The sequence below is a fragment of the Mustelus asterias genome, chromosome 3 (genome assembly GCF_964213995.1).
Source record: "Mustelus asterias chromosome 3, sMusAst1.hap1.1, whole genome shotgun sequence".
In the NCBI taxonomy this organism is placed as follows: domain Eukaryota; kingdom Metazoa; phylum Chordata; class Chondrichthyes; order Carcharhiniformes; family Triakidae; genus Mustelus; species Mustelus asterias.
Window position 1 is genome coordinate 90499107 of NC_135803.1, and position 23657 is coordinate 90522763.

At 44.7% G+C, this 23657-nt stretch overlaps 1 protein-coding gene across 1 annotated transcript in view; it reads right to left on the minus strand.

The window, feature by feature from the left end:
- cacna2d2a (calcium channel, voltage-dependent, alpha 2/delta subunit 2a) overlaps nt 1-23657 on the minus strand; it is a 1197503-nt gene that overhangs the window by 623354 nt on the left and 550492 nt on the right. The window lies entirely within an intron of this gene.

The following is a 23657-nucleotide window of genomic DNA, read 5'->3' on the forward strand; positions in this document are numbered from 1 at the left end:
CTCTCAGTGTGAGTGTGTCAGTTTTCTCCCAGTGTGAGTGTGTCAGTGTTCTCAGTGTCAGTGAGAGTGTGTCAGTGTTCTCTCAGTGTGAGTGTGTCAGTGTTCTCTCAGTGTGAGTGTGTCAGTGTTCTCTCAGTGTGAGTGTGTCAGTGTTCTCAGTGTCAGTGAGAGTGTGTCAGTGTTCTCTCAGTGTGAGTGTGTCAGTGTTCTCAGTGTCAGTGAGAGTGTGTCAGTGTTCTCTCAGTGAGAGTGTATCAGTGTTCACTCAGTGTGTGTCAGCGTTCTCTCAGTGTGAGTGTGTCAGTGTTCTCTGAGTGTGAGTGTGTCAGTGTTCTCTCAGTGTGAGTGTGTCAGTGTTCTCTCAGTGGGAGTGTGTCAGTGTTCTCTCAGTGTGTGTGTGTCAGTGTTCTCTCAGTGGGAGTGTGTCAGTGTTCTCTCAGTGTGTGTGTCAGAGTTTTCTTCATGTGAATGTGTCAATGTTCTCTCAGTGTGAGCGCCAATGTTCCTTCAGTGCTTGTGTGTCAGTGTTCTCTCAGTGAGTGTTTCAGTGTTCTCTGAGTCTGAGTGTGATCTGAGTTTCCCTCAGTCAGTTTGGTAAATTTTGCGCAACAAGGAGTCCAAAATTATTTAGGTTGCAACATCGTAGGATTACGAATAAATGGAGCTTGTCAATAAATGGTTTTCATTTAGTCAAAACTTAACTAGATGAGAAATGGGTTTTAGTGGTCCTGAAATTTGATTGAATGTAACAGTATTTCATAAATAATAATTGAATATTTAACCTTTGAATATTTATGAATCACACTGTGTAAGCATGTTGTGTTACTTCCAATCAAATAATTTTCATTTAGAAGATCAAAGTTCCTTGTAAAGAGCTCTAAATCTGTCTGTCTTGTGACTAGTTTTATTAGCAGTGCAAATTAATTTTAAAGCTACATGTAAAGAAAGAGTAAGTATCGGTTTGAGAGAATGCAGAAAACTGTGAGGAGGATGATACTGCAATGCATCCAATATGGCAAACAATGCCACTGCCAAACTCCGTGTGAATGACTAACACTTACCATATAATCACCGGCATAGACCATAAGATATGGGAGCAGAATTAGGCCATTCATCCTCCGCCTTTCAATCATGGCTGTTATGATCCTCATTGCCATTCTCTTGCCTTCTCCTTGTAAGCTTTGATCCCCGTACTGTCTTAAAGACACTCAATGACCTGGCTTCCACAGCCCTCCATGGCAATGTGTTCCACAGATTCACCACCCTCTGGCTATCACTGTATCATCACCAACACATAACCATTTAATTACCAACACATAATTGTATCATCACCAAAGAGCACCATACCGCCAACGTTTTACCATATCATCACCAATATATTGCCTTAAAATCACCAGCACGTCTACTGTATAATCACAAAAACATCACCATGCAGCTGCCAAATGATCACCAGCATATAATTAACAACTATGTCATGATCTTTATAGAGGCTGATAACTTTTTAAAAGGTTCAAACTTCAAGTTATTAGCTGAAAGAATAACAAAAGATTTCATGTTCCAAAACTTTTACTGTAACAAATGACTGAAAAAAACACTACTAACTAAAAACTATGGCCGCGATTCTCCCAAAAAAGTTCTATGTGCCAAAATCTGGGGTCACCATTGCAGATATCAGAGCAGCCTTCTCGAAGGTCAACCCACGGAAAGCGACTTGCCCGGACGGGGTACCCAGACGAGCACTCAGATCCTGTGCAGATCAGCTGGCGGAGGTATTCACAATCATCTTCAACCTCTCTTTACAACAATCTGAAGTCCCTATCTGCTTCAAGAAGACAACCATCATCCCGGTACCGAAGGAAAACTAAGCAGCGTGCCTCAATGACTATTGGCCGGTGGCTCTCACATCCATCATTATGAAGTGCTTCGAAAAGCTAGTCATGGCACAAATCAATTCCAGCCTCCCGGCCTACCTGGATCCACTACTGCCGCAACAGGTCCACAGCAGATGCCATCTCCCTGGCCCTGCACTCAACCCTGGAACATCTAGATAACAAGGACTCCTATTTATTGACTTCAACACTATTATTCCCACGAAACTCATCTCCAAACTCCATGGTTTGGGACTCGGCACCTCCCTCTGCAACTGGATCCTGAACTTCCTAACTCACAGACAACAATCAGTAAGGATAGGCAACAACACCTCCTCCATGATCATCCTCAACACCGGTGTCCCACAAGGCTGTGTTTCAGCCCCCTACTGTACTCCTTATACACCTATCAGTAGTAAATGCGCCTAGTTTGGGGGCGTTTAAGAGATCCGTAGATAGGTTCATGGACGAAAAGAAATTGGTTTAGGTTGGAGGGTCACAGTTTTTTTTTAACTGGTCGGTGCAACATCGTGGGCCGAAGGGCCTGTTCTGCGCTGTAATGTTCTATGTTCTATGTTCTATGACTGTGTGGCCAAATTCCCCTCCAATTCGGTTTTCAAGTTTGCTGACGACACCACTGTAGTGGGTCGGATCTTAAACAATGACGAGACAGAATACAGGAATGAGATAGAGAATCTGGTGAATTGGTGCGGCAACAATAATCTCTCCCTCAATGTCAACAAAACGAAGGAAATTGGCATCGACTTCAGGAATTGTAAAGGAGAACATGCCCCTGTCTACATCAACGGGAATGAAGTAGAAAGGATCGAGAGCTTCAAGATTTTAGGTGTCCAGATCACCAACAACCTTCCAATTGGAAGACTCGAAGCCTGTAACAGGGAAGAATGGTGCTCGTCACACTTGATTAACATGGAGCAGAGACAATGATTCTATTCATGGAAATAAGAGAAAGATGATGACACAACTTGCATGATACAGCAGCACATGAATGCTTCATCGTCACAAGAGGCAATAATTCTACCAAGTGAGCCAAACTAACATCAGATACTCCAAAGAGATCATATGAAAGTGATGGATTACATCACCTGTAAGTAATAATAATGCATATACAATCAGCTACTGAGAGCAGCTAATGCTATATTATGGATGGTAGCAGTGTTACAATATTCAAAGTTGCTATTATTTGCACATTCTTGCTGTTCGAACCATAATATTATCATCCCCCTCAGTTATTCTCACCAATGACACCATCACTCTATCACAGTAGAATTCAAACAATTTTCAATTTGGAATCAGCTTCCTTCACCAACCTATCATTGCTTTAAACAGTTGAATGTTTGCCTTGATAATGCATGAATATATTAACATCTCTGTACAGGTAGAATGCTGACATATCTCAAGTGTGTTTCTTAGTTCCCTGCTGATGCCGTTACACTACTCACTATAATGACACTGCTTAATTGGGTGTTTCTAAGTGATTATACATTGGCTCCCTGTGGGCTCAGGAATGTGGACCTGAGCAAAACACACCACGAAGGCTGAAATTAACCACTTTTAAAAGATGATCTTAACTATTTTAATCATTGTACTTTCTGAAATTTGCACTGAAAACAGGAGGTCTTTGCAAACACAGCCATTTCAAATATATTGAGATAACCAATCTCATTTTTGTTTTGGAGTGTGCAGACGATTCTTTTGCATAACTTTCAAGAGCATTAATTGGGCTGAACTTTCAGGTTGTGGCTGTGCAGCTTAAAGAGAGCGTTATAATTCCTACTCTTGACTTTTCCCACATTTTACATGCAGTACAACACCCATTATAAAATTACACCGAAATCTCAGTCAGACAATAATTTCACACAATATTGAGCAAGCGCCCATTGCAAATATAAATCAATCCCTGAGCGAAGTCATGATACACAGTAATTGTTACTGAATCCATGAGAAATATGACAGACTCACTGTACCTGATGATTCCAGTGCGAGACACTCACTGTGACTAATGATTCCAGTGCGAGACTCTCACTGTGACTAATGGATCCAGGGTGAGAGGCTGACTATGACTCATGGATCCAGTGTGAGACACTCACTGTGAGCAATGGATCCAGTGTGAGATATTCACTGTGCCTAATGATTCCAGTGTGAGACACTCACTGTGTTGAATAGATCCAAAGAACAAAGAACAGTACAGCACAGGAAACAGGCCCTTCGGCCTTCCAAGCCTGTGCCGCTCATTGGTCCAACTAGACCATTCGTTTGTATCCCTCCATTCCCAGACTGCTCACGTGACTATCCAGGTAAGTCTTAAACGATGCCAGCATGTCTGCCTCCACCACCCTACTTGGCAGCGCATTCCAGGCCCCCACCACTCTCTGTGTAAAAAACGTCCCTCTGATATCTGAGTTATACCTCGCCCCTCTCACCTTAAGCCCTTGACCCCTCGTGATCGTCACCTCCGACCTGGGAAAAAGCTTCCCACTGTTCACCCTATCTATACCCTTCATAATTTTGTACACCTCTATTAGGTCTCCCCTCATTCTCCGTCTTTCCAGGGAGAACAAGCCCAGTTTACCCAATCTCTCCTCATAGCTAAGACCCTCCATACCAGGCAACATCCTGGTAAACCTTCTCTGCACTCTCTCTAAAGCCTCCACGTCCTTCTGGTAGTGCGGCGGCCAGAACTGGACGCAGTACTCCAAATGTGGCCTAACCAGCGTTCTATACAGCTGCAACATCAGACTCCAGCTTTTATACTCTATACCCCGTCCTATAAAGGCAAGCATACCATATGCCTTCTTCACCACCTTCTCCACCTGTGCTGCCACCTTCAAGGATTTGTGGACTTGCACACCTAGGTCCCTGTGTTTCTATACTCTTGATGGCTCTGCCATTTATTGTATAACTCCCCCCTACATTAGTTCTTCCAAAATGCATCACTTTGCATTTATCTGGATTAAATTCCATCTGCCATTTCTTCGCCCAATTTTCCAGCCTATCTATATCCTGCTGTATTGTCCGACAATGTTCATCGCTTTCCACAAGTCCATCCAGTGTGAGACACTCACTGTGCCTAATGGATCCAGTGTGAGATACTCACTGTGCCTAATGATTCCAGTGTGAGACACTCACTATGACTAATGGATCCATTGTGAGAGACTCACTGTGACTAATGGATCCAGGGTGAGAGGCTCACTGCGACTAATGGATCCAGGGTGACAGACTCACTGTGACTAGTTAATCAAGTATGAGCTACTCACTGTCAGCAATGGATCAAGTGTGAGACACTCACTGTGACTAATGCATCCAGTGCGGGACACTCAATGTGAGTAATGGATCCAGTGTGAGACACTCACTGTTACTAATGGATCCACTGTCACTATTATTTGTTGGAGATTGTATGAGGCATTGCTTGAGGTCAGTGTGATACCTTTGTAAATTGTCTTGAAAGTCCAGAGTTTGAGTTGTTCCTTGCCAGTGAGCACAGATGACATACCATCTGATCATGGAAATGCTTTCAAGTTTTAACATAGAGGAGCTGTTTAGTTATTGTAGCATGTTTTCTTCCATAGATAAACTGTAACTTAAAAAGGCATGGTTTGATCAGGGATAGTCAACATGGCTTTGTTAGGGGAAAGTTGTGTCTTACTAATTTAATCAAATTTTTTGAGTAAGTGACAAGGAGGATTGATGAGGGTGATGCAATTGCAATTTTCTACTTGGATTTCAATACAGCGTTTGACAAGGTCTCACATGGCAGATTGATCAAAAAGTGGAATCCCATAGAATACGGGGGAAAGTGGTGAATTAGGTCCAAATTGGCTTAGCAACCGGAACCAAGGGCCAGTGGTTTATATTTTTGCGAATGGAAAGGGATTTCTACTGGTGTTCCACAGGGATCAGGTTTTTTTTCTATATATTAATAATTTTGGGCTTAAATGTGGGAGGCATGATTGGGAAATTTGCAGCTGACAAAAAAATACTGGCCCTGTAGTTGATGAAGAGGATTGCTGTCAACTCCAGAATGATATGGATGGTATAGTTGAGTGGTGGAAAAGTGACAAATAGAATTCAATCTGGAAAAGTGTGAGGTAATGCATTTGAGAAGGGCAAACAAAGCAAATATAATATATAGGAGGATATGGAGAGACATAGAGATACCTTGGAGCACATCTTCACAGGGTCCTGAAGGTGGTAGGACAGGTGCATAAGGTGGTAAAGAAAGTATATGGGGTGCTTTCCCTTATAGAACAAGGTATAGAATACAAAAGCAGAGACGTACTTCTGGAACTCCGTAAAATTCTGGTTAGGCCACTGCTGGAGCTTTGTGTACAGTTCCAGTCACCACGTTATAGGAAGGACATAATTTCTCTGGAGAGAGTAAGAGGAGATTTACAAAAATGTTCCCAGGCCCTGAAAATTGCAGCTATGAGGAAAGATTGGATAGACTAGGGTTGTTGTTCTTAGACATGATGTGGAGATGCCGGCGTTGGACTGGGGTAAACACAGTAAGAGTTTTAACAACACCAGGATAAAGTCCAACAGGTTTATTTGGTAGCAAAAGCCACTAGCTTTCGGAGCCCTGCTCCTTCGTCAGATGGAGTGGATATCTGCTCCCAAGCAAGGCATACAGAGACACAAAATCAAGTTACAGAATACTGATTAGAATGCGAATCTTTACAGCTAATCAAATCTTAAAGATACAGATAATGTGAGTGGAGGGAGCATTAGGCACAGGTTAAAGAAATGTGTGTTGTCAGGACGGCCAGTGAGATTCTCCAGACAGGACAGCCAGCGGTCACGGGCATTCGGTCTCTGATCTTCGGGTAAGCGTTCTCCAAGGCGGCCTTCACGACACACGACAGCGCAGTCGCTGAGCAGAAACTGATAGCCAAGTTCCGCACACATGAGGACGGCCTAAACCAGGATCTTGGGTTCATGTCACACTATCGGTAACCCCCACAGCTTGCCTCCTGGACTTGCAGAATCTCACTGGCTGTCCTGTCTGGAGAATCTCACTGGCCGTCCTGTCTGGAGACAACACACATTTCTTTAACCTGTGCCTAATGCTCCCTCCACTCACATTGTCTGTATCTTTAAGACTTGATTAGCTGTAAAGATTTGCATTCTAATCAGTATTCTGTAACTTGATTTTGTGTCTCTCTGTGCCTTGCTTGTGAGCAGATATCCACTCCATCTGACGAAGGAGCAGGGCTCTGAAAGCTAATGGCATTTGCTACCAAATAAACCTGTTGGACTTTAACCTGGTGTTGTTAAAACTCTTACTATGTTTTTCTTAGAATAGAGGAGGCTGAAGGGAGAGCCTAATTGAGGTGGACAAACTACTGAAGAGCTTAGATAGGGTAGACAGGAAAGACCTGTTTCTACGAGCTAATAATAAGCCAGGGGGTTTAGATTTAAGGTGATTGGTAAAAGGATTAGAGAAGACATGAGGAAAAACATTTTCACCCAGAGGAATTCACTGTCCAAATTGGCGGTTGAGGCAGAAACACTCAGCTCATTTAAAAGTACCTGGATCTCCTGAAATGATGTAAGCTGCAAGGTTAAGGACCAGGTGCTGTAAAGTGGAATTAATATGAGCGGTTAATTTCTTTATTTCTCTCTCTTTTTCACCGGTGTAGACATAATGGGCTGAATAGCCGATTTCTGTGCTGTAACATTTCTAAGATTCTATGGTCCTAGATGGCCGAGACAAGGTGCGAGGGCTGAGGCAGGGAAGAAGGGCAAAAAGAGCCCTGTTTTTTGATCATGAAACCCTCTGCGTCCACCTCCAAACTATGTCCACTATGCGTGAAGTCCTAATACCAGCAAATGGACCCTCCCTCTGTGACATGTTCAGCCTGGGAGGCCGCAAAGGTCAGCAGTGTGGGTGCCATGCCTCACAGTTGGACGTATTACTGGAGGAGGCTGAATGACCTCTTGAAATCAGCAAGGGGGAACAACTTCTCAATGTGTATTCTGGTCCCAAGAAACAACAGGGAGGGCATGAAAATTCTGGAGCCTTGTGAGACCATTTAAGATCCAAGGCTGCAATATGTGGCAATGGCATTGTGTGGCCCAATGCCACTGTGGATGTGCTGTAGTTCTGGGGGGTGTGGGGGGAGTCTCTTACACATGAAGAAGATACACAGTATCTTTCGTACCTTTGAAGCGGGATAACATCCAGTAATCTAACTGAGTTAATCATTGCAAAGCAACAGGAAAATAGGCCCTCAATTCCAGGGATAGCAGTGGGACTGGAGGGGCAGTGCCAGATCTGGCAACCACAATGCCGCAGGAGAAGGAATTACTCCTGCTGACCTCAACTGAATCCACCCAATACATCAATAGAGGCAAGATTGGAGGAAAGCATGGGTCAGGTGAGATCTGGTATTCCACCTCCAGTCCCGCTGCAATCCCTGGAATTGTAGGCCTATTTTTCCTTAGGTTCATAGGCTCATAGAATCCCTACAGTGAAGAAGGTTGGCTGTTCAACCTATCAAGCCTACACCAACAACAATTCCACCCAGGCCCTATCCTCGAAATCCCACGTATTTACCCTGCTAATCCCCCTGACACTAAGGGGCAAATTAGCCCATACATATTTGGACTGTGGGAGGAAACCAGAGCACGTGGAGGAAACCCACGTAGACACGGTGAGAACATGCAATCTCCGCACAGACAGTGACCCGAGGCCGAAATTGAACCTGGGTCACCGGCACAGTGAGACAGCAGTGCTAACCACTGTGCCCGCTGTCCAGTACTGGATATTATCCTGCTTCAAAGGTACACACCCAGAACTACAATACCTCCACTGAGGCATTGGGCTAAAACTGGGACACAGAGGGGAAGAGGGCAAGAGGAAGGGTAATGATGTTTAGAATGCTTTCGTGAATGGTCAATAAGTCATTTCTGGGCTTAAAGGCTGTGAAGCTCCCTCATGGAAACCTGTGTTGTTGTTGCAAGTGTGTGCAAGGAGAATTTCAGATCCATTTTTTCAGTGAGTCCAATTTGCACTTAGAGAAGGAAAAAATAGACTAGACCATTTCTAGCCACTAGAGGGTGGGGGCAGGGCTTAAATCGCTCGGAAGGCTCTGTGGCTGCACATGCGCAATTGCAACCAGCAGAGAACTGTCTGAGAGATGTATCAGCTCTCTGCTGCTGCAGTCGGCCTCAACCCAGCACCGCCCACCCCCAGCGGGGACCCGCGGCCAATTGCAAGCCCCACCCGGAAATATCACCCCCGCCCTCATCTTTAGGAGCCCAATTGTTTGCTCTACAATGGACCTCGTGGTTCCGCGACTGTCATTATAGTTTCTCTCCATGTCTGTTCTCCCAGCCCTTACTGCACTCACGAGCCATCTCTCCTGTCATCTAGAAGCCAACCATCCAGGGCATCAGGTCTGTTGAACATGTCTAGCACCTGGAACTTGCACAGAATATGTGAGTTGTCGCTGCTGCCTCGGTATCTCGCACATATCTGCATAATCTGTTGATTGTGGTCATAGCCAACTGGACATTCAAGAGTGATATCCCCTCTTGTTAATAAATGTACAGGGCTGGCCAGCTGGGGAAACCTGCAATCACTGCAAAGCCTCTGGGCTCTGTCGAGTTGACCCTGGCAGCCCATTGAGAAAGTAATGTAATTATCTGCCCTCTAAACACTACCTCTATGAAGACCTTAATACAGTAATACGCAGCAGGCTGTGCAATGCTACCGAGGTCTCCACATGCACCCTAAAAGGGTCCCATTGCAAAGTAAGTCAGTGCAACATCACTCTTAAAGCAACTGGCATTGGGTGAGTTGGAAGAGATTTTTCCTGACAGCACATCATGAAGAGATCAATGCAGATCTTGAGAGCCTGAATCTCCTCTGGGACTGTGTTTCTGACATGTGAAGGTAACTCAGTCTTTGCCTAGATACACAGTCCGAAAGACGTGATGGTTAGGCGCATTGGTCATGCATATTCAGTGTGCCCGGACAGGCGCCGGATTTGCTCAGTAACTTCATTGCAGTGTTAATGTAAGCCTACTTGTGACACGAATAAATAAACTTTTTAAAACTTTCCAGACAGTGCATTCCATGGTCACTGTGTAAAAAATGTTTCTTCATGTCACCTCTGGTTCTTTGGCCAATCTCTGTCCTCTCGTCACTGATCTGCTGCCACAGTTTCTCTTTATTTATTCAATCAAAACCCTTCATGATTTTGAGCACTTCTATCAAATCTCCCAGCCTTCTATATTCCACTGAGAACAACACCAACTTCTGCAGTCTTGTCATGTAACTGGTATGTCACTCCTCTCTGGTACCATTCTAGTAAATCTCTTCTGCATCTTAAGGTCTTGACATCCTTACTAAAGTGTGGTGCCCAGAATTGAACATAATATTCTAGGTGGGGCCTCAACATCAAGAGCCAAACCAGGACCTCAGGCAAGGAAATTATTCAATTAATGGTGGATCCCAATGCTGTCAGCTCATTTCCAGCTGCCATTTTTAAAGGCACAAGTCAAGCAGTCATGCAGGTTGATGATAAATGCTGGTGGGGGGCTGGGTCAACTGCAAAGAAAGTGAAGGAACAGCATCAGAAGAAAGGACTGCTCCATTATTCAGTGACAAATCTCTGAAGGTGTTTTTTCAAGCAGTCAAGGAAAGGAGTCTGGTCCTTTCTCCAGAAGATGAGAGGAGGAGGTCAATAAACCTTATCAGGAGGTAGGGCTGAAGGTAGCAGGCATTATAAGCGAAGTGAGTGAAGTGATAATTGTGTCCAATATTTTCTACACCATGTGGACCTGTGGCACCTTTGTGGGCCTTTAACACCACTGGAAGCTTCCAAAAGAAATGAAGTATTAGGTGTTGCATCTAAATTATATCTCCTGCTGTACCTGCTGGAGTGTGAGGAACAGACCAGGGCTCATGCTGCACTGGAATGCTCAGATGATGCAATTGCATCACTTTATTTCTGTGCATCGTCTACCAGCACAGATACACTCACATCGGTGAGCTTTGTCATACCTGTAGAACTAGTGCACAATCTGGTCAGCACTGAACAGGAGGAGGCCTTCAAGACGAGGTCATTCAGGTGCAAAGTAGACACATTTCCATGAGGGAGAAAGGAAAAGCATTCATGCTAAAGTTCTGTAGATGACTAAAATGAGACAGTAAAAGCAGGCTTATGATAATTGCAATGATCATAATATACAACAGAAACCCCAGCTGAACATAGAAAGTACAGAGGAGATCTAAAGAACAAAGAACAGAGAAAATTACAGCACAGGAACAGGCCTTTCGGCCCTCCAAGCCCGCACCGACCAAGCTGCTTGACTGAACTAAAACCCTCTACACTTCCAGGGACCATATCCCTTTATTCTCATCTCATTCATGTACTTGTCAAGACGCCCCTTAAAAGTCACTACCGTATCTGCTTCCACTACCTCCCTCGGCAACGAGTTCCAGGCACCCACCACTGTGTAAAGAATCTGCCTCGTACATCTCCTTTAAACCTTGCCCCTCGCACCTTAAACCTATGACCCCTAGTAATTGACTCTTCCACCCTGGGAAAAAGCTTCTGACTATCCAGTCTGTCCATGCCTCTCATAATCTTGTAGACTTCTATCAGGTCTCCCCTCAACCTCCGTCGCTCCAGTGAGAACAAACAAAGTTTCTCAAACCTCTCTTCATAGCTAATGCCCTCCATACCAGGCAACATCCTGGTAAATCTTTTCTGTACCCTCTCCAAAGCCTCCACATCCTTCTAGTAGTGTGGCAACCAGGATTGAACACTATATTCCAAGTGCGGCCTCACTAAGGTTCTATAAAGTGTCAACATGACTTGCCAATTTTTAAACTCAATACCCCGGCCGATGAAGGCAAGCATGCCATATGCCTTCTTGACTACCTTCTCCACCTGCATTGCCACTTTCAGTGACCTGTGTACCTGTACACCCAGATCACTTTGCCTATCAATACTCCTAAGGGTTCTGCCATTTACTGTATGTTTCCTATCTGTATTAGACCTTCCAAAATGCATTACCTCACATTTGTCCGGATTAAACTCCATCTGCCATCTCTCCGCCCAAGTCTCCAACTGATCTATATCCTGTTGTATCCCCTGATGGTCCTCATCACTATCCGCAAATCCATCAATCTTTGTGTCGTCCGCAAACTTACTAACCAATCCAGTTACATTTTCCTCCAAATCATTTATATATATTACAAACAGCAAAGGTCCCAGCACTGATCCCTGAGGAACACCACTTGTCACAGCCCTCCATTCAGAAATACACCCTTCCACTGCTACCCTCTGTCTTCTAAAAGGGAATGTTTTTTGATCACTTAGAGACCGATAACGTCTAAAAAAGATATTTGAATTTTCAGTGACTGAAAGGATCACATGAGATTCAAGTTTTAAAATCTTTACTGTAACAAACAAACTAAAAACAAAATTAATTAGACATTCTGTCTGTAGGCATTTTATACACTAAAGTACAGAAAAGTTTTGCTATTTAACTTTTAAATCAACAGAAATATCCTACTATGGTTATACTTTACACTGCCCCTAAGTAGACACATCATCCTCCTGGAACCAGTCAAAAGTTATTTGCTTCATTTTTCCTTTCCCAGTAAAGTAATTTCCAATCCCAGAACTGCATTTCACTGTGAGGATTTCACCAGAAATTTCTTGCCTCTAGCCCAATCTTAGGCAAATCTTCCAGTCGTTAAATCCCTGAGTGAAGAAATATCTCCTCATTTCTCCTAAATTGCCTACCCTGTATCTTGAGAATGTGACCCCTTCTTCTAGACGCTTCCACCAGAGGAAACAAAACCCTTGCATCCAGTCTGTGCAGCCCTGTCAGAATTTTATACGTTTCAATTAAATTCACTCTCATTCTCCTAAATTTTAACTCTTGATGCATATGGAAACAGATCGCTTCAGTATTTGAGGAGTTGCGAATAGTGCTGATCATTGTGCAATCATCAGCAAACATCCCCATTTCTGACGTTGTGATAGAATGAAGGTCATTGATGAAGCAGCTGAAAGTAGTTAGATCTAGGGCACTACTCTGAGGAACTCCTGCAGTGATGCCCTGGAGCTGAGATGATTGACCTCCAACAAACACAACTATCTTCCTTTGTACTAAGTATGACTCCAAGCAGCGGGGGGTTTTCCAAGTTGGACATCAGTGAAGGGGATATTGCTATGACAGTGTCACTTGATAGCACTATTGATGACCCCTTCCGTTAGTTTATTGATGATTGAGAGCAGTCAGCTGGGGCGGTAATTGGTTGGGTTGGCTTTTTCCTGCTTTTTGTGTACGGGACATACCTGGCTGATTTTCCACATTGATGGATAGATGCAGTGTTGTACCTGTACTGGAACAGTGTGGCCAGGTGTGCAATTTCTGGAGCACTGGCTATACTGGTCTTCAGTACTATTAATGGAATATTGTCAGTGCCCACAGCCTTTGCAGTATCCAGTTACTTCAGCCATTTCTTGATTACACATGAAGTGAATCAATTTGGTTGAAGGCTGGCAGCTTTGATGCTGGGGATCTCCAGAAGAGAACAAGGTGGGATCATTTACCCAGTACTTTTGGCTGAAGATTGTTGCAACTACTCCAGCCTTATCTTTTGCAATGAGATTCAGGGTTCCCCCTTCATTGAGGATGGGTACATTTGTGGAGATGCCTCCCATAATGAGTTGCTTAACTGTTCACCATTCAAGGCTAGATATGGCAAGACCACAGAACTGAGGTCCGATCCATTGGAATCTCTTAGCTCTATCATATGCTGTGTGGCACACAAGTAGTCACACCTCATTTTTAGACATGCCTGATGATGCTCCTGATATGCCATCATGTATTTATTAAATCAGGGTTGATCCCCTGGCTTGATGGTAATGGCAGTATGGGGGATATGAAGGTCCATGAGATTACAGATTGCAGTTGGGTATAATTCTGCTGTTGCCCCACAGCACCTCGTGATTAGCCGGTCTTGAGTTGCTAGATCGGTTCAAAATCTGTCCCATTTAGTATGGTGGTCATGCCACGCAACACGATGGAGGGTATCCACAATGTGGTAAAGGAGCTTTATCTCCATTTGGTCTGTCTGGCAGGTTGTGAGGGTGAGGGTGAGGCCAAGGGTGTATGAGGTTCGAGTTGGTTAGGTGCATTGGCCATGCTAAATTCTCCATCAGAGTACCTGAACAGGCGCCGGAGTGTGGCGACGAGGGGATTTTCACAGTAACTTCATTGCAGTGTTAATGTAAGCCTACTTGTGACTAATAAATAAACTTTAAAAACATTAGAAACTTTAGAGAGTTGAAGGCAGAATTCAAGCCTTATTCACATATAGGTCTTGCAATAGATGTCTATTTTTAAATGTCAATTAATTATGCAATGACTTAACAGCAAGCTGTGATTAGCGTTTTGTGTCAATGTCTATCACATAGTCAACTCAATGATAAATATTTCGTGCTATTGGACTAAAAACACTATTGGAGCCAATTATTAAGGACTAAGTAAGTTAACCATTTCATGACAGTTTGCATCCTTTATGCAATCACCTATATGTGTCAATCGGATCCTGGAATATTGCTGCTGACATGTTTCAGGCAATACATAGCCTATTGTTGTCATAGTGTCATGGGGTCTACAGCATGGAAACAGGCCCTTCGGCCCAACTTGTCCATGCCGCCTAGTTTTTACCATTAAGCTTGTCCCAACTGCCCGTGTTTGGCCCATATCCCTCTGTACCAATCTTACCCATGTAACTGTCTAAATGTTTTTTAAAAGACAAACTTGTACCTGCCTCTACTACCATCTCTGGCAACTCGTTCTAGACACTCACAATCCTCTGTGTGAAAAAATTGCCCCTCTGGACCCTTTTGTATCTCTCACCTTAAACGTATGCCCAGTAGTTTTAGACTCCCCTACCATTGGGAAAAGATGTTGACTATCTAACTATCACTGCCCCTCATTATTTTATAGACCTTTATAAGATCACCTCTAAACTTCCTACGCTCTCTCGGGAAAAAAATTCCCAGTCTATTCAGCCTCTCCTTATAACTCAAACCAGCAAGTCTCGGTCGCATCCCAGTAAATCTTTTCTGCACTCTTTCTAATTAAATAATATATTTTTGATAATAGGGTGACCAGAACTGAACACAGTATTCTAAGTGTGGCCTTACCAGTGTCTTGTACAATTTCAACAAGATGTCCCAACTCCTGTGTTCAGTGTTCTGACTAATGAAACCAAGCATGCTGAAAGTCTTCATCACCACCCTGTCCACCTGTGACTCCATTTTCAAGATGCAGCGATGCCGGCATCGGACTGGGGTGGGCACAGTAAGAAATCCAAGGTTAAAGTCCAACAGATTTATTTGGAATCACGAGCTTTCAGAGCGATGCCCCTTCATCAGGTGGGTGGAGAGGTAAGTTTCACAAAAATGGCATATATAGATAAAGACACAATTGCAAGATAATGGTTGGAGTGCGAGTAGAAACTTGGGCCGCGATTCGCCCATCGCGACCCACAACTTTTCTAGCAATTCAGGGTGGGAGATGCTCATCCCTCGCCTTGTTCTGGGATTTGCGCATGTGTCGGGAATGCATGCGCATCTCCCAGAGCCGACGAACAGTCGCCGGTCAGGCCACACTGGAAACCGGTGGGAAGGCAGGTAAGTAATTTAAATCTGTTTTTAATATGTTTTAAATGTAGTTTGAATGTAATTGTCGGGAACTTACAGGTCCCGATTGAATCCCCCACCTTGCCAGGAGTACTTCATTCCAGCTGGGTTCAGACTAGTTCCCCAAGTTCAGGGAACTAGTGGGAGACCCTGCCGGAGTGACGGGGGGGCAATCGGGGCCCCCAGGCATGGACACCCTGGCAGTGCCAGCCTGTGCCCCCGGCACTGCCCAAAGGGCAAAGTGCCCATTCCTGGGGGGGACCTTGGCACTGCCCACCGGGCATTGGGCAGTGCCAAGGGGGCAGGGCCTAGGCGCAATTGGTGGGGCTGTGGGGTCCCACTCTCACTCTGCATTGGGATCCATCTGGGATGGGGGGAGGCCAGAGATTGGGGCAGGCTGGGGAGGGGATGGTCTGCCGGGTTTGGGGGCGGGGGGGGGGATCTGCCGTGGTGAGGGGGAAGGGCTGGACATCGGGGTGCTCTGAGGCTGGGGGGGAGGGGGGGTAGTCAGGGCTGGCCCAGGAATTGTTCTGAGGGCCGTGATCAGGCTGTGGGGCGGGGCTGGAGGGACAGCACTGTGGTAGTCTCGGGCTGACCAGCAAACAGGGAGTCTAACAGATCGGGGCCACTGCACATGCGCAAGGTTCCAGAACTGTCAGACTCTGGTGCGAATATGCCCCGCCCACCTGGGTTTTTAATGATATTCACGATTGGGACCTCTGCAGTGCACAGAGTGGGGAGGTTCAGGTGAGAAGCTGAACTGACAAAACAGTCGGGATGTGGAACCATTTTCCCGCCAATTCAGCGCTTTTGGGAGAATCGTGGCCTTTTTGGCTGTGTTGATATGTGGCAATCTTCTTAGAGATCCTCTACACTTTGAGCCGGCAGTTTGCGATGTCGATGGTAGCCATGATGGGCCCGATTCTACCAATTTCATTCTAAGTGCCGAATCTGGGCGTAGTACAGATCCGACCTAGAAATCCACGTTCAGACGCCCCCATACGCTTTCAGCCGTCTCCAGACCGATCCGCACTGTGGGCGGGGCTTAGCACTGCTGGAACGATCGGAGCTCTGAACTGCGCATGTGCAGTTTGAAAACAAATTGAAAAAGCGCAATTAAATGCATTTAAATCGTCGGTCTGCCCGATTTGGGCACGCAACGGATCCCCACCATTCGCGGCTCTCGGTAAAGTGGCGATTTGCTCGGACGCGGGTACAGATCGCGATAAAGGCCTCACACCCGACTTTACCGTGATTTCGCGCCCGAATAGGGGTGCAAATTGCTGGTAAAATCAGGCCTGATGTGGAAATGCTAGCGTTGGACTGGGATGTGCACAGTAAGAAGTCTCACAACACCAGGTTAAAGTTCAACAGGTTTATTTGAAATCACGAGCTTTCGGAGCACTGCCCCTTCATTAGGTGAGTGGAGAGGTAGGTTTCACAAACATGGCATATATAGACAAAGACTATAGGATCTCCAAGAAGATCGCCATTATCTAACCATTATCTTGCAATTGTGTCTCTGTCAATTGGCTACCTCATCCTGGATCTCGTGAGATTTAACTTTGTGCAACAACCTACCATGCGGTACCTTGTCAAAGGCCTTGCTAAAGTCCATGTAGACAACGTCGACTACACTGCCCTCATCTACCTTCTTGGTTACCCCTTCAAAAACTCAATCAAATTTGTGAGACATGATCTTCCACTCCCAAAGTCATGCTGACTGTCCCTAATCAGTCTTCACCTCTCTAAATGCCTATAGATCCTGTCTCTCAGAATACCTTCTCACAACTTACCCACTACTGACGTTAGGCTCCCTGGCCTGTAGTTCCCCAGCTTTTTCATGCGGCCCTTCTTAAACAAAGGCACAACATTTGCCACCCTCCAATCTTTAGGCACCTCACCTGTGGCTGTCAATGATTCAAATATTTCTGATAGGGGACCCCCAATTTCCTCCCTAGCCTCCTACAATGTCCTAGGATACACTTCACCTGTTGTGTATCAGGAAAAAAAAATCTGGAAGCAAATTTGGAAGCTTTGCTGCTGTCCCTTGGCAACATCAGCCATAAGCACCACATTACTTTTCATATGTACGCTGACAACATCCAACTCGAAATCACCATCATCTATCTTGACTCCTCCAATGTTGCTAAATGGTCAGGCTGTTTATCTGATATCCCATATTGGATTAGCAGGAATTCCCTCCAATTTAGTTTTGTGAAAAATAACACCATAGTCGCTGATCTAAACTTTGCTCCCTAGTTAAAGACTCTATCCTTCTCTTTGGTATGTGCTTCTGACCATAAAATTATGCCATCACTAAGTCTGCCTATTTTCACCTCCATAATAGCACTCAACTTCACCCCTGTCTCAGCTCATTTGCTTCTAAAATCTCATTCATGCCTTTGTTAACTTTAGACTTGACTATTTCAACTCCCTCCTATTGATCTCCCACATTCGACCCTATGTATGCTTGAAGTCATCCAAAGATCTGCTGCTCATGTCATAACTGAGACCAAGTTCCATTCTCCGATCACTCCTGTGCTCGCTGACAATGGCTCCCAGTCCAGCAACATCTTGATTTTAAATATTTCATGTTTGTTTTCAAATCCCTCCCTGACCTACCCCTCTCTACTTCAGAAAACTCTTAGAGCCCCAGAACTCTCTGAGATATCTGCATTTACCTCATTCTGGAATAGCATCCTGCTCCATCTTGGTGGACATGCCTTCAGTTGCCAGAGCTGCAAGCTCTAGAATTCCTTTCCTACCCTCTCTGCATTACTATTTCACTTCCTTTAAAACACTCGCAAAGCTCTATCTCTTTGAGCAAGCTTTTGACCATCTGACCCAATATCACCTGATGTGACTCTGTGATACTGTTTTATGATGCTCCTGTGAAACATGTTGGGACATTTTATTATGTTAAAGACGCTCTACTGTGCAAATATAACATGTTGTTCAGTTGCATTATACAGCTATGAATGATTTGTTAGCCTGTGCTGTTCATGCACCAGCACAGTAAGTGCCATTACATACACTGTTTAAACAAGTCATTCTCCCTCATTAAGGAGGCAAAAATTCAAATAGCATCAACTTGCTGCTGCCTTAGTAACTTAAATTAATTCAAAATCAGTGGCAATCAAAATGCTTGCTATTTGTTGTTTTGGAAAATAAACTGCTGGGTATATAATGGAAATATAATAATATTAACACATCTCACAAGATAGTTGCACAAGATCCAAACACAGAAGATTACTCTGAAATCTAGTAAACCGTTTGTGGAAATGAAGAATGCCACAAATTGCAATGACTAATCTTGTGTTTTTTGTGATTCAAGGGAAGGCTGTGTGTCACTCCAAAAATTGAAAGACCCACTGACATGTGCTGTTCGAGACCCTTTCAGTGTAGCTGCCTTTCTGTTGGTTGACTTTGCAGTTCAGAATTTTCCTATTACATGCTCACTGCGGTGTATGAGTGTCAGCAACTGAAGAGGAAAAGAGGTATAACACCTTTGTCATTTCAGATTCAGACAAGTACGGGATAATTTGAGACTTCTCCTTCAACACTGTACATGGACTTTAGCAAGGCCTTTGACAAGGTACCGCATGGTAGGTTGTTGCATAAAGTTAAATCTCACGGGATCCAGGGTGAGGTATCTAAATGGATACAAAATTGGCTTCTTCACAGAAGCCAGAGGGTGGTTGGAGAGAGTTGATTTTCAAACTGGAGGCCTGTGACCAGCGGTGTGCCTCAGGGATCAGTGCTGGGCCCACTGTTATTTGTCATTTATATTAATGATTTGGATGAGAATATAGGGGGCATGGTTAGTATGTTTGCAGATGACACCAACATTGGTGGCATGGTGGACAGTGAGGAAGGTTATCTCCAATTGCAATGGGACCTTGATCAATTGGGCCAGTGGGCTGACGAATGGCAGATGGAGTTTAATTTAGACAAAATTCGAGGTAATGCATTTTGGTAGATTGAACCAGGGCAGGACGTACTCAGTTAATGGTAGGGCATTGGGGAGAGTTACAGAACAAAGCGATCTAGGGGTACATGTTCATAGCTCCTTGAAAGTGGAGTCACAGGTGGACAGAGTGGTGAAGAAGGCATTCGGCATGCTTGGTTTCATCGGTCAGAACATTGAATACAGGAGTTGGGACGTCTTGTTAATGTTGTACAAGACATTGGTAAGGCCACACTTGGAATACTGCGTGCAATTCTGGTCACCCTATTATAGAAAGGATATTATTAAATGAGAAAGAGTGCAAAAAAGATTTACTAGGATGCTACCGGGACTTGATGGATCGAGTTATAAGGAGAGGCTGAATAGACAGGGATTTTTTTCTCTGGAACGTAGGAGGCTGAGGGGTGACCTTATAGAGGTCTATAAAATAATGAGGGGCATAGACAAGGTAGATAGTCAATATCTTTTCCCAAAGGTAGGGGAGTCTAAAACTAGAAGGCATAGGTTTAAGGTGAGAGGGGAGAGATACAAAAGTGTCCAGAGGGGCAATTTTTTCACACAGAGGGTGGTGAGTGTCTGGAACAAGCTGCCAGAGGTAGTAGTAGAGGAGGGTACAATTTTATCTTTTAAAAAGCATTTAGATAGTTACATGGGTACGATAGGTATAGAGGGATATGGGCCAAATGCGGGCAATTGGGATTAGCTTAGGGTTTTTAAAAAAAAAAAGGGCGGCATGGACAAGTTGGGTCGAAGGACCTGTTTCCATGCTGTAAACCTCTATGACTCTATGACTGTAGCTAACTTATCAACCCTGACTACATGTAATACTGAGATTCCATCATATGGCCAATTCCCTCTCACTGCTTCACTCCACGTTTCTGCCATTGATTCCCAACATGTCCATTCAAATGGCACAAAGCCTTCCCATTGTAAACTGGAAACCGATTGGATGATTCTTAACCATCAGTCAAACAGCCTCTCCTTTCCCAACTCCAATATACTTATAACCAATGAACAAATGTACTTAATTTTTTAATGTTTTAAAGCCCCAATGATTTTCTTTCTGCCAGGTTGCTCTCAATTGTCTCACGCAGATTAATGCACAACAATGCTGAAGAATTGGCAACCCAACTGAAGGTGTTGCTGAAGGTTTGCTGCTACTTCTTTAAATTCATTCATGTGATGTAAGCATCTCTGGCTAGACCAACATGTATTTCTCATTCCTAATTGTCTTTGGGAAGGCGATGGTGAGCTATCTTCTTATACCACAGTAGTCCATATGGTGTAGGCATTCCCACTGTGCTGTTAGGATGACCAGCGACAATGAAGGAATGGAGATAAATTTCCAAGTCAGGATAGTGAATAGCTTCAAGGTGGTGGTGTTCCCATGTGTCCGCTGCCCTTGTCCTTCTAGATGGTAGTGGTTCAAGGCTGAAGGTGAAGTCTTAGGAGGTTTGGTGAGTTCCTGCAGTGCATCTTGTAGATGGTACACACTGCTGTCACTGTGGTGGATGGAGTGAATGTTGGTGGATGGGGTGCCAATCAAGCGGGCTGCATTGTCCTAGATGCTGTCAAGCGTCTCAAGTCTTGTTGGAGCTACACTCATCCAGGCAAGTAGAGAGTAGATGCTAGCACTGCCAACTGCATAGCTAATTCTGGAGCACAAGTGCTCAGTATTATTGCCAATGTTGTCAGGGCCCAAATTCCTTGCTGTATTTGGTGCCTTGGTATCCAGATACAATGTGGAGTAAATTTAATTTGTGATGCTGGAGATCTCCAGAGGAGGCTGAGGTAGACCATCCACTTCCGACTGAAGGTTGTTGCAAACACCTTGTGTTTTACATTGTTTTGCTGCACTCCCCCATCATTGAGGATGGGAATATTTGTGGTGCTTCCTCCTTCAGTGAATTATTTAGTTATTCACCACTATTCATGAGTGGATGTGGGAGGACTGCAGAACTTAGGCCTGATCCATTGATTATGGAATATCTTAGCTCTGTCTGTCCCTTGCTGCTCATGTTGTTTGGCACACAGTAGTCCTGTGCCGTAGCTTCATCACAAATGACACCTCCTTTTTAGGTATGCCCTCCCGCATTCTTCACTGAACCAGGGTTGAACCCTGGCTTGGTGGTAATGGTAGAGTGGGGAATGGGCTAGGCCATGAAGGTTACAGATTGTGGTTGAGTACAATTCTGTTACTGCTGATGGCCCATAGCGCATCATAGTTGCCCAGTCTTAAGTTGCTGGATCTATTCAAAATCTATTGCATCTAGCACGATGCTAGTGCCACACAACACAATAGCAGGTATCCTCAATGTGAATATTGGACTTGTCTCCACAACATCTTTGAAATGGTCACTCTTACCGATACAATCATGGACAATCCATCTGTGGTAGCCAGGATGGTAAGGATGAGATCCAGTATGTTTTTCCCTTTTGTTGGTTCCCTCACCACCTGCACAATCCCAGTCAAGCAGCAAGCCTTTAGTTCTCAGCTAGTTCACTCTGTAGTGATAATACCAAGCCACTCTTGATGATGGACATTGAAGTCTCCCATCCAAAATACATTCTGTATCCTTGCCACCCTTAATGCTTCCTCCAAATGGTGTTCATTAGCTGAGGGTGGGGAGAGGCAGTATGTAGTAATCAGCAGCAGGCTTCCTGCCCACATTTAATTTGGAGCCAGTAGACCTCATGTGTCTGGAATTTATGTTAAGAACTCTGAAGGCAGCTCCCTCCCGATTGATGCTAGTGCGCTGCTACCTTTGTGGCATCTGACCTGCTGGTGGGACAGAACGTATCCAAGAATGGTGATGGAGCTGTCTGGGCCATTATCTGTAAGATATGATTCATGACTATGACTATGTCTGTGTCAGCTGTCTGTGAGACAGCCCTCCCAATTTTAGCATAAGCCTCCAAATATTAATAAGGATGACTTCACATGTTTGTCAAAGTTAAGTTTGCTGTTGTTGTTCCCAGTGCCTAGGTCGATGCCGAGTTGTCCACCCTGTTTCATTCCTGCTTGTTAGGATCTTAGGGGTGAAGGGAAAATGTGTTGTGTCAGGATGCGATTCTTGCTCGCAGAAGGGGGCATGGAGCCAGAGCTCACCAGGGAAGCCAGCTACTGAGCTCTTGAAGCACCATTGTGCAAGTGCCCCAATCTCCCAGTGTACTGGGAGACCTCCTGCTTCTCCCCTCTCCCCACGGACTTCGGGGCCCACCGAGCCTATTGCTCCCTTTGCCAACATCTTGTCCCACAGAGACATGCTGACAGGTTTGTCCGTTTTAAGGGTATAGAGTAACCTGTCATCTGACAGGAACAACAGCACATAACGCACAGTCCAAAGAATGTGTGGGTTAGATTGATTGGCCATGATAAATTACCCCTTAATGTCAGGGGGATTAGCAGGGTCAATACATGGGGTTACGGGGATAGGGCCTGGGTGGGATTGTTGTCGCTGCAGGCTCGATTGGCCAGATGGCTTCCTTCTGCATTGTAGGGATTCTATGATTATTTAAGGTGAACATCTTGTACACTCCTAAACCTGAATTTCATGCTTCCTAGCCAGTGGACTTTTGGCCTAGCATCAGTTTTTACGCTGGTAGGTGAATTTCCTGCATGTGAAAATTACTGGGTTCAGGCCTCAAATGGGGGAGAGGATTGCCTTCAAAAGCCCCTTTCTAAGTCTGAGCACCCTCCTCTTGAGGTCCGGTGGTCACTGGACCTCCTTCGAAGACCAGCTTCTCCCACGACACCCGAAACCCCAGTGGCCCCCCCGCCCCCCATTTGTCTCTTATCCCTCCCATGTAGCCAGCAGACTCATGGCTATTCTCTCTGCAGTTGTTTGCTACTCTACATTGATTTCTTGTGTCTGCCGAGCTAAACAGTTTAATGCAATGTGGATTGAAATACAGACTACTTGAATTTGACATTTCAGCAAACATTACTTAATTATTACATACGTGTAGTTCAGAAGAAAAATAAATAGTAATCTGACATTTTTATCACATTCCATGAGGATTGGCGTTTACCGGAGAGCCTCGGGATCAATAACAAAATCCTGAGCCTTCAATGAAAAAAGTGGTATGCTGACACTTGGAGAAAAAAAATCAAAC